The sequence below is a fragment of the Oryzias melastigma genome, linkage group LG10 (assembly GCF_002922805.2).
Source record: "Oryzias melastigma strain HK-1 linkage group LG10, ASM292280v2, whole genome shotgun sequence".
NCBI classification, from domain to species: Eukaryota; Metazoa; Chordata; class Actinopteri; order Beloniformes; family Adrianichthyidae; genus Oryzias; species Oryzias melastigma.
Window position 1 is genome coordinate 20613439 of NC_050521.1, and position 9695 is coordinate 20623133.

General features: G+C 36.4%; 1 protein-coding gene and 1 long non-coding RNA gene across 6 annotated transcripts in view; one reads left to right on the forward strand and one right to left on the reverse strand.

Annotated features, from left to right (window-relative positions):
* tenm2 (teneurin transmembrane protein 2) overlaps positions 1–9695 on the forward strand; it is a 233838-nt gene that overhangs the window by 87602 nt on the left and 136541 nt on the right. The gene's annotated exons all lie outside the window — the stretch shown is intronic.
* LOC118599249 overlaps positions 6314–9695 on the reverse strand; it is a 5745-nt gene continuing 2363 nt past the window's right edge. The window contains exon 2 of the long non-coding RNA XR_004948546.1: positions 6314–7171. This is a non-coding gene — a long non-coding RNA (uncharacterized LOC118599249). The remainder of the gene's footprint in view (positions 7172–9695) is intronic.

Genomic DNA, 9695 nt, shown 5'->3' on the forward strand with positions numbered 1-9695 from the left:
CTGCAGTCCGGGCTCCATATCCATTTTGTTGGCTTCAAATTTTTGCTGGACACTGGAGCCGAGCAGAAGCACTTATTTTTGTGAAGACAGACCGATATTGCTTAGACAAATGTTACTGTATCTATGCTAACTTCCAAAATTGTTGGTAACGCGTAAAATAAATAAAGAGTCCAACACCGCTACCTGTTAGCTGTGTTAGCATATTCACAATAACACCTGACCTGACATTTTAACAAATGGAAGAATTAATCCATAAATATGGTGCTCCTACGGTGGCCTAGAAGTGCTAGATACTCCAACAAATCACTCAACACAATAATTTATTAAAGATCCCTTTGACTATTAAAATAACAAAATAAATAATAAAAAAAAAACAAGTTACCTTTTAGTAATAAAAAAATTGGTCAAAATTATGAAATGTCATCAAACGGAAACATCTTGGAAAACAAAAGTGATTTCTAGATTCAAAATGAAATGTAAAAATTGTTGATGTTATGGGACATCACTGAAAAAAAATTCTGTTGAAATGTTGGACAAACATCATCATCCAATCAGCGATGGTTTGATTAGACATTTTTGCCTGGTTTCCCTAAACATGAGAAGAAAAAAAAAATTCGGAACACAAAATCAAAATGATATATAAAAAAAATAAATAATAGAAGAAAATGAGTGAATTGCTGGAGTGATTTGCACTTCAGGGCCACCGTACTCTCCGGATTACACGATGAACTGTTGTAATTAAAACAAAACTAAGGCTTATAAGTGCACCTTATAGTGTGAAAAATACTGTATGAACAGAAACATTGTTGATTAGTATGAAAACACTCTTGTCTGGGTGAGCTTTAATGACAAATCATATGATTAAAAAGAGCAAAGCAAGACCAAAATTGAAAAACATGTTAGCACTTCATCATCTAGTAAAAGGTAAAGCATATTTTTTTTTCTGACATACTTTGTTTGATCTAAAACACCATGCATCTTTTTTTGTGTCATTTATTTATCACATTTTTGTTCATTTGTTGTTTAATTTTGTTCTTTTCCAAATCATGCTTTCATTCTTGATTTACCATAATCTTTGTTTTTATTCTTTTTCCTCCCACCTTTTTTTCTTCACCACTTCTTCAGTTTACCTAGAAGATGAGCAGGATATGGATCCATTTGGAGACTATGTGATCAGTAAGTAATATTCGGCCGTAGCGTTTGTAGCTGCTTTTTTATTTATTTATTTATTTATTTATTATTATTATTTTTTTTTTATGTGTTTGGTGTTTTTGTTGTGCTTATTTATTTTTTATTTCACTTTACGTCTTTGCTGTTTTTTTCCATGATACAGGAAGTTGCATACTATTTTCTTAGTAGGACTTTAGCTAAAAAAAGGTTCAGCGCTGCTTCCATGTTTGAAAAAAACAAAGAAACAACCCTTTTGTTTGGCAGGGAGGCAAAGAGTGAATTAATTGGTTTCTGTACATTACTCTTGCGATCCATCTGATTCCAGGCAGCAAAGCTCCGCTTCTTGTTCACATGCCTCATCTACATTTACGAGCTGACTTCATTATGATCTCCTGTTTATTAGCACACATCCAACTGGTTAATCTCTTTGCACTTGATCAGAGGAAATTTCCCAGAGGGTGCATGTTTCTTTTTCCCTCCTTTGCCATTGAAAAAGTAAAGGCGCCTATACGCAAAATTGTTTGTCTGTGAGTGTGAATTAGGGTTAATTCTTGTGTTATTGAGCTGTGGAGTTTTCATCAGTTCTCATTAGTCAGACGAAGCACAAGTTAGTTTAGCTTCAGTGTGGAGCTAGAATGTTGGGAAACAAACATTTTTTTTTTTTGTGCATTTTAGTGTTAAAGGTTCAAGGTTGGTTTTCTGTGCTTTGCTTAGTTCAAAGCATTTTGTTTTCTTTTTTTCCCTTAGCATTTTATACCTAATATTTAGGGCACAGCCTTGAGCAAAGTAGAAATAGCTGTGCAGTCATGCACTCAGCTGCAAAGAGCTGGACAGATGCTGGATTGCAGGTCATCCAAATGTTTATTTTCTTGAAGCAATTTCAAATTAATTGAAAAGTTTTGACTTTGTGTTCTACTAGACAAAGTCAAGCTGGGTAGACTCCTGAACACAAATCAGTGGGTATAGAAGGTGAATGGATGGATGGATTAGACAATGTGCTTTTCATTAATGCTTTTCATTAATGTACAAAGTATAGCTACATTTTAATTCGTATTTCAAAATGTCTGACCTCATAATTTCATTTTTACAACATGACAATCCATATGGAACAGAAACATTAATATATGTGTTACATTCTTTTTTTTCTGTAATAATTTTGGCAATTTGTAACAAATATGTTTTTTTATTTTTATTTTTTGTATTTTTCGATCAAAATTTTAACAGAAAAAAAATGTTTTTTTCTTCCTTTTGTTAACATTTCTAGTATCTAGTAGGGCAGGGTTGTTAAAATCGGTTGATTAATCTGAATCGTTTAATAGATTAATAATCGATCCACAAAAGTATCACATAATGCTAAAGTCTAATAGCTTGATGCTAATGTATAATATGATTTGCTATAGGATGGCTAATGCTAATGCTAATGCTCAGTCGACGAAAACATACATTGCGGACTAAATGAACATTTTTATATACTCACAGACATTAATTTTCCAAATTCTTTTAAATATATATATTTTTTCTTTAAATTAACCATTTGTGGTCTAAAGCACAATTTTTTTGCTCATACTTTCTTCTTCTTTTGGAATCAAGTGTAATGCTCTAGCATGATCGCCACCTAGTGGCCAAACTGAAAAAACACTCCAGGAGAGGCTGAACAATTGTTGGAGCTTCTGCATAATCCATGTAACACTGTGTGGTATTAACAATGTTAATATAATTTCACTAATACATTTAACGGTATGTTATCTGTATCAGATTAATGTGAATATCTTAATACATATATATTGATTATTAGTGAATTTCTAAACAAATGTGTCTAAATGTGTAAACTCAAAATTGAATTGAATCAAACTGAATTGAGTGGATGAATAGAATAAAAAAAAACTCTGAATCGAATCAATCTAGGGTCTGGTGAATCAAATTGATTCTGGAAATTATTGGCCATACCCAGCCCTAGTATCTAGAATAAAAAATAGATTTTTCTTTTTTGTGGTCAGTTCTGCCCACAGTAGTTTCCTGGTAGTAAATACATCACTTCTGGATGCTTAATGGCGCTCTGTGACTCTTTTATGTCAGGGGATCACTGTCTTCCACCTCCCTCTGCTGCTCCGAAGACACGTTTGATTAACGTCCCTGATCTGATTAATTATGATGGACACTCACACAACCTCTTTCAGGGAACATCTGGGGCGATGAAGCTATCTCACACCAGCTATGTAAAGGGATATTTATTCACTGTGAAAGGCTGAATGAAATGTGTCCAAAGAGTGAATGTTGACAGACCAATAAAGCTAATTTAGGACTAACAGCGATTATGCAATTTAGAGGTCAAGCTCGTTCTAATTAAAGAAGCAGCTTTAGACTTTAGAGCTGTTTGGAACATGTTTTGATAATAAATGCAATATTCAGATTTAGTGTGAAAAATAAATGAGCAATGGCTGTATTCGTCCAAAAACGATCAATGTTAAACTTTCTTACCCCTGAAATTGTGCCTCAGAGAAAACCTGTCATAATCTGAGTGGCTGCATTACAGACGTGGGCTGTGGCAGAAGTCCCACTGTGTAAATTAATCCCAAGTTTCTGACCCTGTCTGAAAATTTGCTGCAGGCTTTCCAAATGGGAGCATGACTCACGGCTCACATCTAGGGCCATCATTTTGGATTGATGACCGTAGATTTTCCTGCTGATATTCTTGTGTAAAAATAGAGCGTTATCAGTTGCCAACTGGCAGAGAAAGCATGAAAATAAAGCCATTTTGCAGATACTTTGGTTTGATACGCTATAATGCTGGCACCTTGAGTGACACAAAAGGAATGGCAAGAAAGCAAAAAGAACCGCGTCGCAGCGCTAAAAAGTAGCCATTCAGACAGGAACACAATATGTTGAATTCTTTGCTTCGCTCGCATTCATCATTCTGTCGTGCATTTGTACGTTGTGTTGAAAAGTTGTTTAACTCACTGAATGAAATGCCACAAATATCAGAGAAAATATATTGTCAGGTGGTAAAATGTATGTTGGATTCAGAAACTGAGGGCTTTTGTGGAGAATCGAACACTTGTCAATCAATAACGTTTACAATCAGGCAGAAGTTAGTGTCTCCACTTTATATAATTTTGGTTTTTGTATCTGTGGGTTCATAAAAAAGGACAAAAAGCAGATGATTGTAGCTGTTGATGCTATATAAATGTAACTTCAAAGCAACAACATATTACGTTTTCTATTTTTGCAATTAGAGAAATGTCTATCGTTGGATTTAGGTGGTGCTTTTCATCTTCTGCCCTGAATGAGCAGAAGATCAGCAGGTCTGAAGTTGTCTCCTTTTGTTGATTTGAAATATTTCAGTGTGTCTGTACAAACTTAGGATGATAAAAGTTTATGCTACACACACCGGGCATTTGACATAAGAATGGAGGGTTTTTGCATGCGCTTTTAACATATGGTGGTCACTCTAGAGTGGGCAAACTTTTTGTCTCAAAAGGTTCTAAAATTTGTCAGAGGGGCCAAACAAGGAAGAGATTGTAGAGTTTTTTTGGTATTCCACCTTCTAAGATTAAGAAATAGTACGGGAGCTTGACAATGCCCTGATTGGCTAAAGTTTAACTGGTTTAACTTTTAACACGTGTTCAATGGCCGTGTTTGTATCAAGTTCAAACTTGACTTTCTACGTTGTCAGGAAACTTTTAATAAAAAATAATTAAAAAAACAGAGTGTAAAGAAACGCTCTTAATTTTTACCCAGATTTCTAGACATACAAAAAATATACAATAAGACACGTGAGTCAGAAACGTATCTTTTAAGGTTTTACTTTACAGATAACGGTTACATTCAATCTGAACACACTGAAGCTGCATTCAAAAATCACTGTCAGATTTACTGTTTTAGACAACAAATACTGGAGTTCAGCCTCTCTCACAGCTGCGTGTCTGTGACCTTCGGTTCCCGTGGAGGTAAAGTCAGAGCTGGGGTTGTTTTGAAACTGCAGCGATGGGTGCAGACAGACGTCCTCATATGTCGTTATTCAATAAAAAAGAGAATATAGTGTCTAACATTTCACTCAACTAAAGGACTAAATAAAATGATTTGAAACTATGTTAATACAAGTAAAAGAAAACATCAGCATGCCTACAACTTATGATTTGACATGATAATATAATTCAAACTAAGAAACTCAAAGATGTTGAACAAATAAATAGAAAATATTAAAAATTGAAAATAGATTTTCTTAACAGAAGTGGTCACTTAAGGCAGGTAAGAACGTAGCATCATAGAAACTAAGGATTTTTCAAATTAATTAAGAAACTATTTTTCTTTTTTTTTTCTTTTAAATGCCTTTTTTCACCAACATTTGTTCAGTTAGTTAATTTTACCTGTAATAAATACTGTAAATGTCATAGTAACATATTAAGTTAGTTTCTAAGGTAAAAAGAACATATACTGTATTTTTAAAAAAAGATCTCTAGGAAAAAATTGCAGATGAAATAAAATCACATCTGAGTGAACTGAGGGATCACCTTCATGTTTAGTAGAAAATAAAAATGAGCAGAGAATTTGAGACACTTCATACCTACTGTCAAGCAGAGCAGAAGATTTGATTGATGATTTGGTCTCATTTTACAGCTACATGACCTGGGCACCTTACAGTTACCGAGTCGGCAAAAATGTACACATGTATACCAGAATATTTTAAGGGCAAACATGGGGCCATCTATCAAACAGTCAACATTTGATCATGCAGCGGGACACTGATCAGACTGACATCATTATATATGTATCAAAGTTTGCACAAGAAAAATATTTTTGCAAACTCTAATCCAAAATGAGAATTATTAGATTTTGAGAATGACTCCAGTCATACAAGAAATGAATTATTTTGCTTCAGTTTTTGCTGATAAAGTTTGATTGTCAAGCTGCTAAGCTTGAAAATATTGATATCTTTAAATAATATTTGTATTTTTCTTGATAAATCTAATGGATGTGCAAAGTTTAGATTTAGTACATTTTTAAAAATTATGTTTTTCACTTTTTTTGTTTGTTTTATGCAGATAAAAAAAACAGTAAATACTTTGATTGAAAAACTATTATTACATTTATAATAATATAGTAATACCTGAGTAATACTTTTGGGCCTATCCAATTAATATTATTTTTTTATTTTTATTTTTTTATTTAAACAGACTGACACATCTAAATGTTTCCATCTTAAATGACAAGGTGGAAAATGGCTTACAGCACCTAAATTTCAGCTGTGCTTTGGCATTAAAGTTGAAGGAAGAGTGACTCGTTTGATCCTATTTTTATGGAGAACTTTTGGGTCTTTCTGCACTTCACAGAGCCCAAATAATACCTAGATGCATCGCAACGGTTTGATCTGCCAGATCATTTGTGGTGGAAAGATGCTGAGCTGAGGTGCGTGAAGACGTAAAGTTGGCAGTAAAAGTGTTTTACTTGACAAGAAAGCACAGTATGGAGAATCTGTCAGATCATAAACTACATCCATTGTTTCAAAGGGAGCAGACGAGGTGTCTCTGTGAATGAAAAAAACTTTTTTTTGGGACAAAACGAGAAGAAGAAAAAAAACGTGTTGAATACTAAAGTTTTTATGTGAAAATATCAGAGTGAATAGAGAATAGAGGCTGTGGGGAAACAGATATTATTTAGAGCCTATTTCCTTTTTTCAGAATTGACGGCTCCAGCAGCTGTTCCTTTATTGTTCTGGCATGCAAATAAAAAAGAAATGAGAGTCAGTATCATTATTAACAAAATGGATTCGGCAAAGTGCTAAGTAAACCTCCATATTCCCTTTTTGCATTACTTTTAAAACAGAATATCAAATGTATGGCAAATGCTCAGCCTTGCGTTGTTTTTCACTTTCCCTCCGTTAACACGAAGCAGCTGCACTTGGCGTTTAGCACTTCCTCTTCCAGCTGAGTGATTATGACAGGCTGATTGGTGTTTTGTGTTCTTGGGGATGAGAAGATCAATGTGGGGCTGATAGCGGGAGCTGGAGAAGAAGGAGAACAGAGAACGGGGATGAGGCCTTGTAGCGTTCAAGTAGGAAGCGGGGATCAGCAGATTTCATGGAGGGAGGCAGATGCTGTTCAAAACGGAGGAAAAAAGGACCTGTTTATGAGTGGAGTATTTATGTGGATTGTACCAAAATGACTGAAAGTAATAGATAATGAGCAAACTGGGAGTGGGGTTCAGATTTAACAGTGGAGGAGATATCTTTGGATTAACATTCTGTGACTGTCTGCAAATGCTGGGATAATCTCTGTTGTCCTGCAGTGCTCTGTGGGATGCATACAACTGCTGCAGGGGTTGAGGCCTACCGCCAAGGCTGTCACTGTGTGTCTGAGTGTGTGAAACTCAGTCTAGGTGCGGCAGGTGGAACAAGATGCTGATTCTAGCCTTCCCTCCATGCAATTCTCAAATCGACTTGATGGACATGCCCCAAGGGTGGCAGGATGCTGATGTTGCAGGGGCACGTTTCTCCTGTGGCGGGATGGCCTGTAGTCCTGGGCTTGTTCAGTGCTCACTCACTATAATTTCAAGGGGGGAAAGTATGCAATCTAGCACAACAAGGGTATCTGTTCTCCTTGTATGTGCAGTGAGGAGAAGTCGGTGGATAGCTCTTTACAGTGTTTTAATCCCTATTGATTCGTGCTTCATGCTGGCTCGCCGAATGGAGCGCAGCACCATGGGGAAGCACACAGCATGGCGAGGCACACCGCGGCGTTACCTCACATGGCTCTGCCGGGCAGTGTTTGTTTGTGTGCTAACCAGAAGAGTGAGGGAGAGGCGGATATGCAGTCTCAGAGTGACGTGCGACATTTCGCTAAGTGACTCAGGTGGGTGTTTGTGAAGCACACACTCTCCTGCAGAAAGCCATTGTTTGGCTGAAATTAAAACGGGACTTCTGCTATTAATAATCTGTTAATGACTGTGCTTGCATATAGACGGGGTTGAGGCTTGTTGGCATGGTAAACACTAAGTGGGAAATTTGGGTAATTAACTCTGATTTGACAGTTATTTATTTCCCATTGACTCGAGAGCTGCTGTAGTGAAATAAAAGGTGAATAAACCTCACTAATCCCTAACTAATTTATTGTGGTCTTTGATCATGAAAAAAATGAGCCTGTCAGGGACTGAGTCAATATGAAATTCAGCACGTCTTAGCATGAATTGTCTTCATTATAGGTCAGCGGATGACAGAACTGTCTGATGTGGAATTAATGAGTTTAAAATGTCATGTTTTTGTTTCATTCCGACAGCGTGCATCCATAAGCCCGATCGCTCCGCTCAGTCATCATATGGACGCCAAAACAAAGAAACAAGCCCTGATTAAAACCAAACTCTTCAAAGAAACAAAAACGGCGGCTCTGATGTCGATATTTTGGTTAAAAACGTTTCTTCTCTGCTCAATACTCGCGTTAATGGGCTCCCTTTGTTTCGCAGGGAGTCAAATGGGAGAAAACAGATGAAATAAATGAATCCATATTAGCGGCTCTAACCTCTGATTGTGCAAGCACTCTCACGCATTTGGCCACTTAACGCTCAGATCTTGCTAATCAGACACACATCTGACTTTGTCTTCTACTCGACACAAACAAGAAAGCAGGCTGGTATCTCAGCTGCTCCGAAAAAAAAAAGTTTTAGCTTGAAGCCTCTAATGCGGATGACAATATCAGCTTTAGAGGAATGTGACATTTTGAGTTTTAATGAGCTTTTCAGGTTTATAATTTGAGTTGGCTTTGCTAAATACACATTGAAATCATTATTCCGATGCATCTTTGTAGCCTGTCAAGTTTAAAGCTTTGTCTGCTTTATATAGTGGAGTATTTGACCCTCCTGTTAGAATCAATAGTGCATCTCGGTCACCTTTATGCATAATCGATGGGTAAAGCCTGGACTATCAAAGCCTCGGTCTCTTTGCAAAGTCATAACTTTCTATTTTAGGGTTGAGCAGCGAGTCATTGTAATCAATTAAAATGTGTGCAGTGCTTTAGTCTCCGGCTGATCTTTGGCATCTGTTGCCTTATCAATGCACGATTCTTGGTACAACCAGACGAAATCAGCATTATATTTATTCACGAGCAGAATGTCAAACACGCACAACAAACAGAATCACGTCAGCCAAAACAACCGGCTTCAAGAAAGAAATCCGATCAACAATAACGCCACAAGCCAACAAAGAATTCAGAGCCGCTTTGAAACATAAAAAGCGAGCGCTTTGTATTCTTTTTCAGCAACATTTTGTCGGATTGCGACTCGGTCTTGTTGCTGGTTGAAAATGTATGTTATGAGAGACTGTTTAAACCTTTCTGTCACAGTGGCACTTGTCTGTGCAAAGAAATGTTATTATGTGAGACACTGGATTTGACTGTCATATGGAGAAAAAAGTATTGTTGAAATGTGCATTTTTAAGAATGCCGGTGTGGAAAACATTGACACGTTTGCCATCAACTGCTCTTCAGTCGTCATTGGATTGGTCAGATTTAACGATCTTGAGCAATTTGTCATAAACA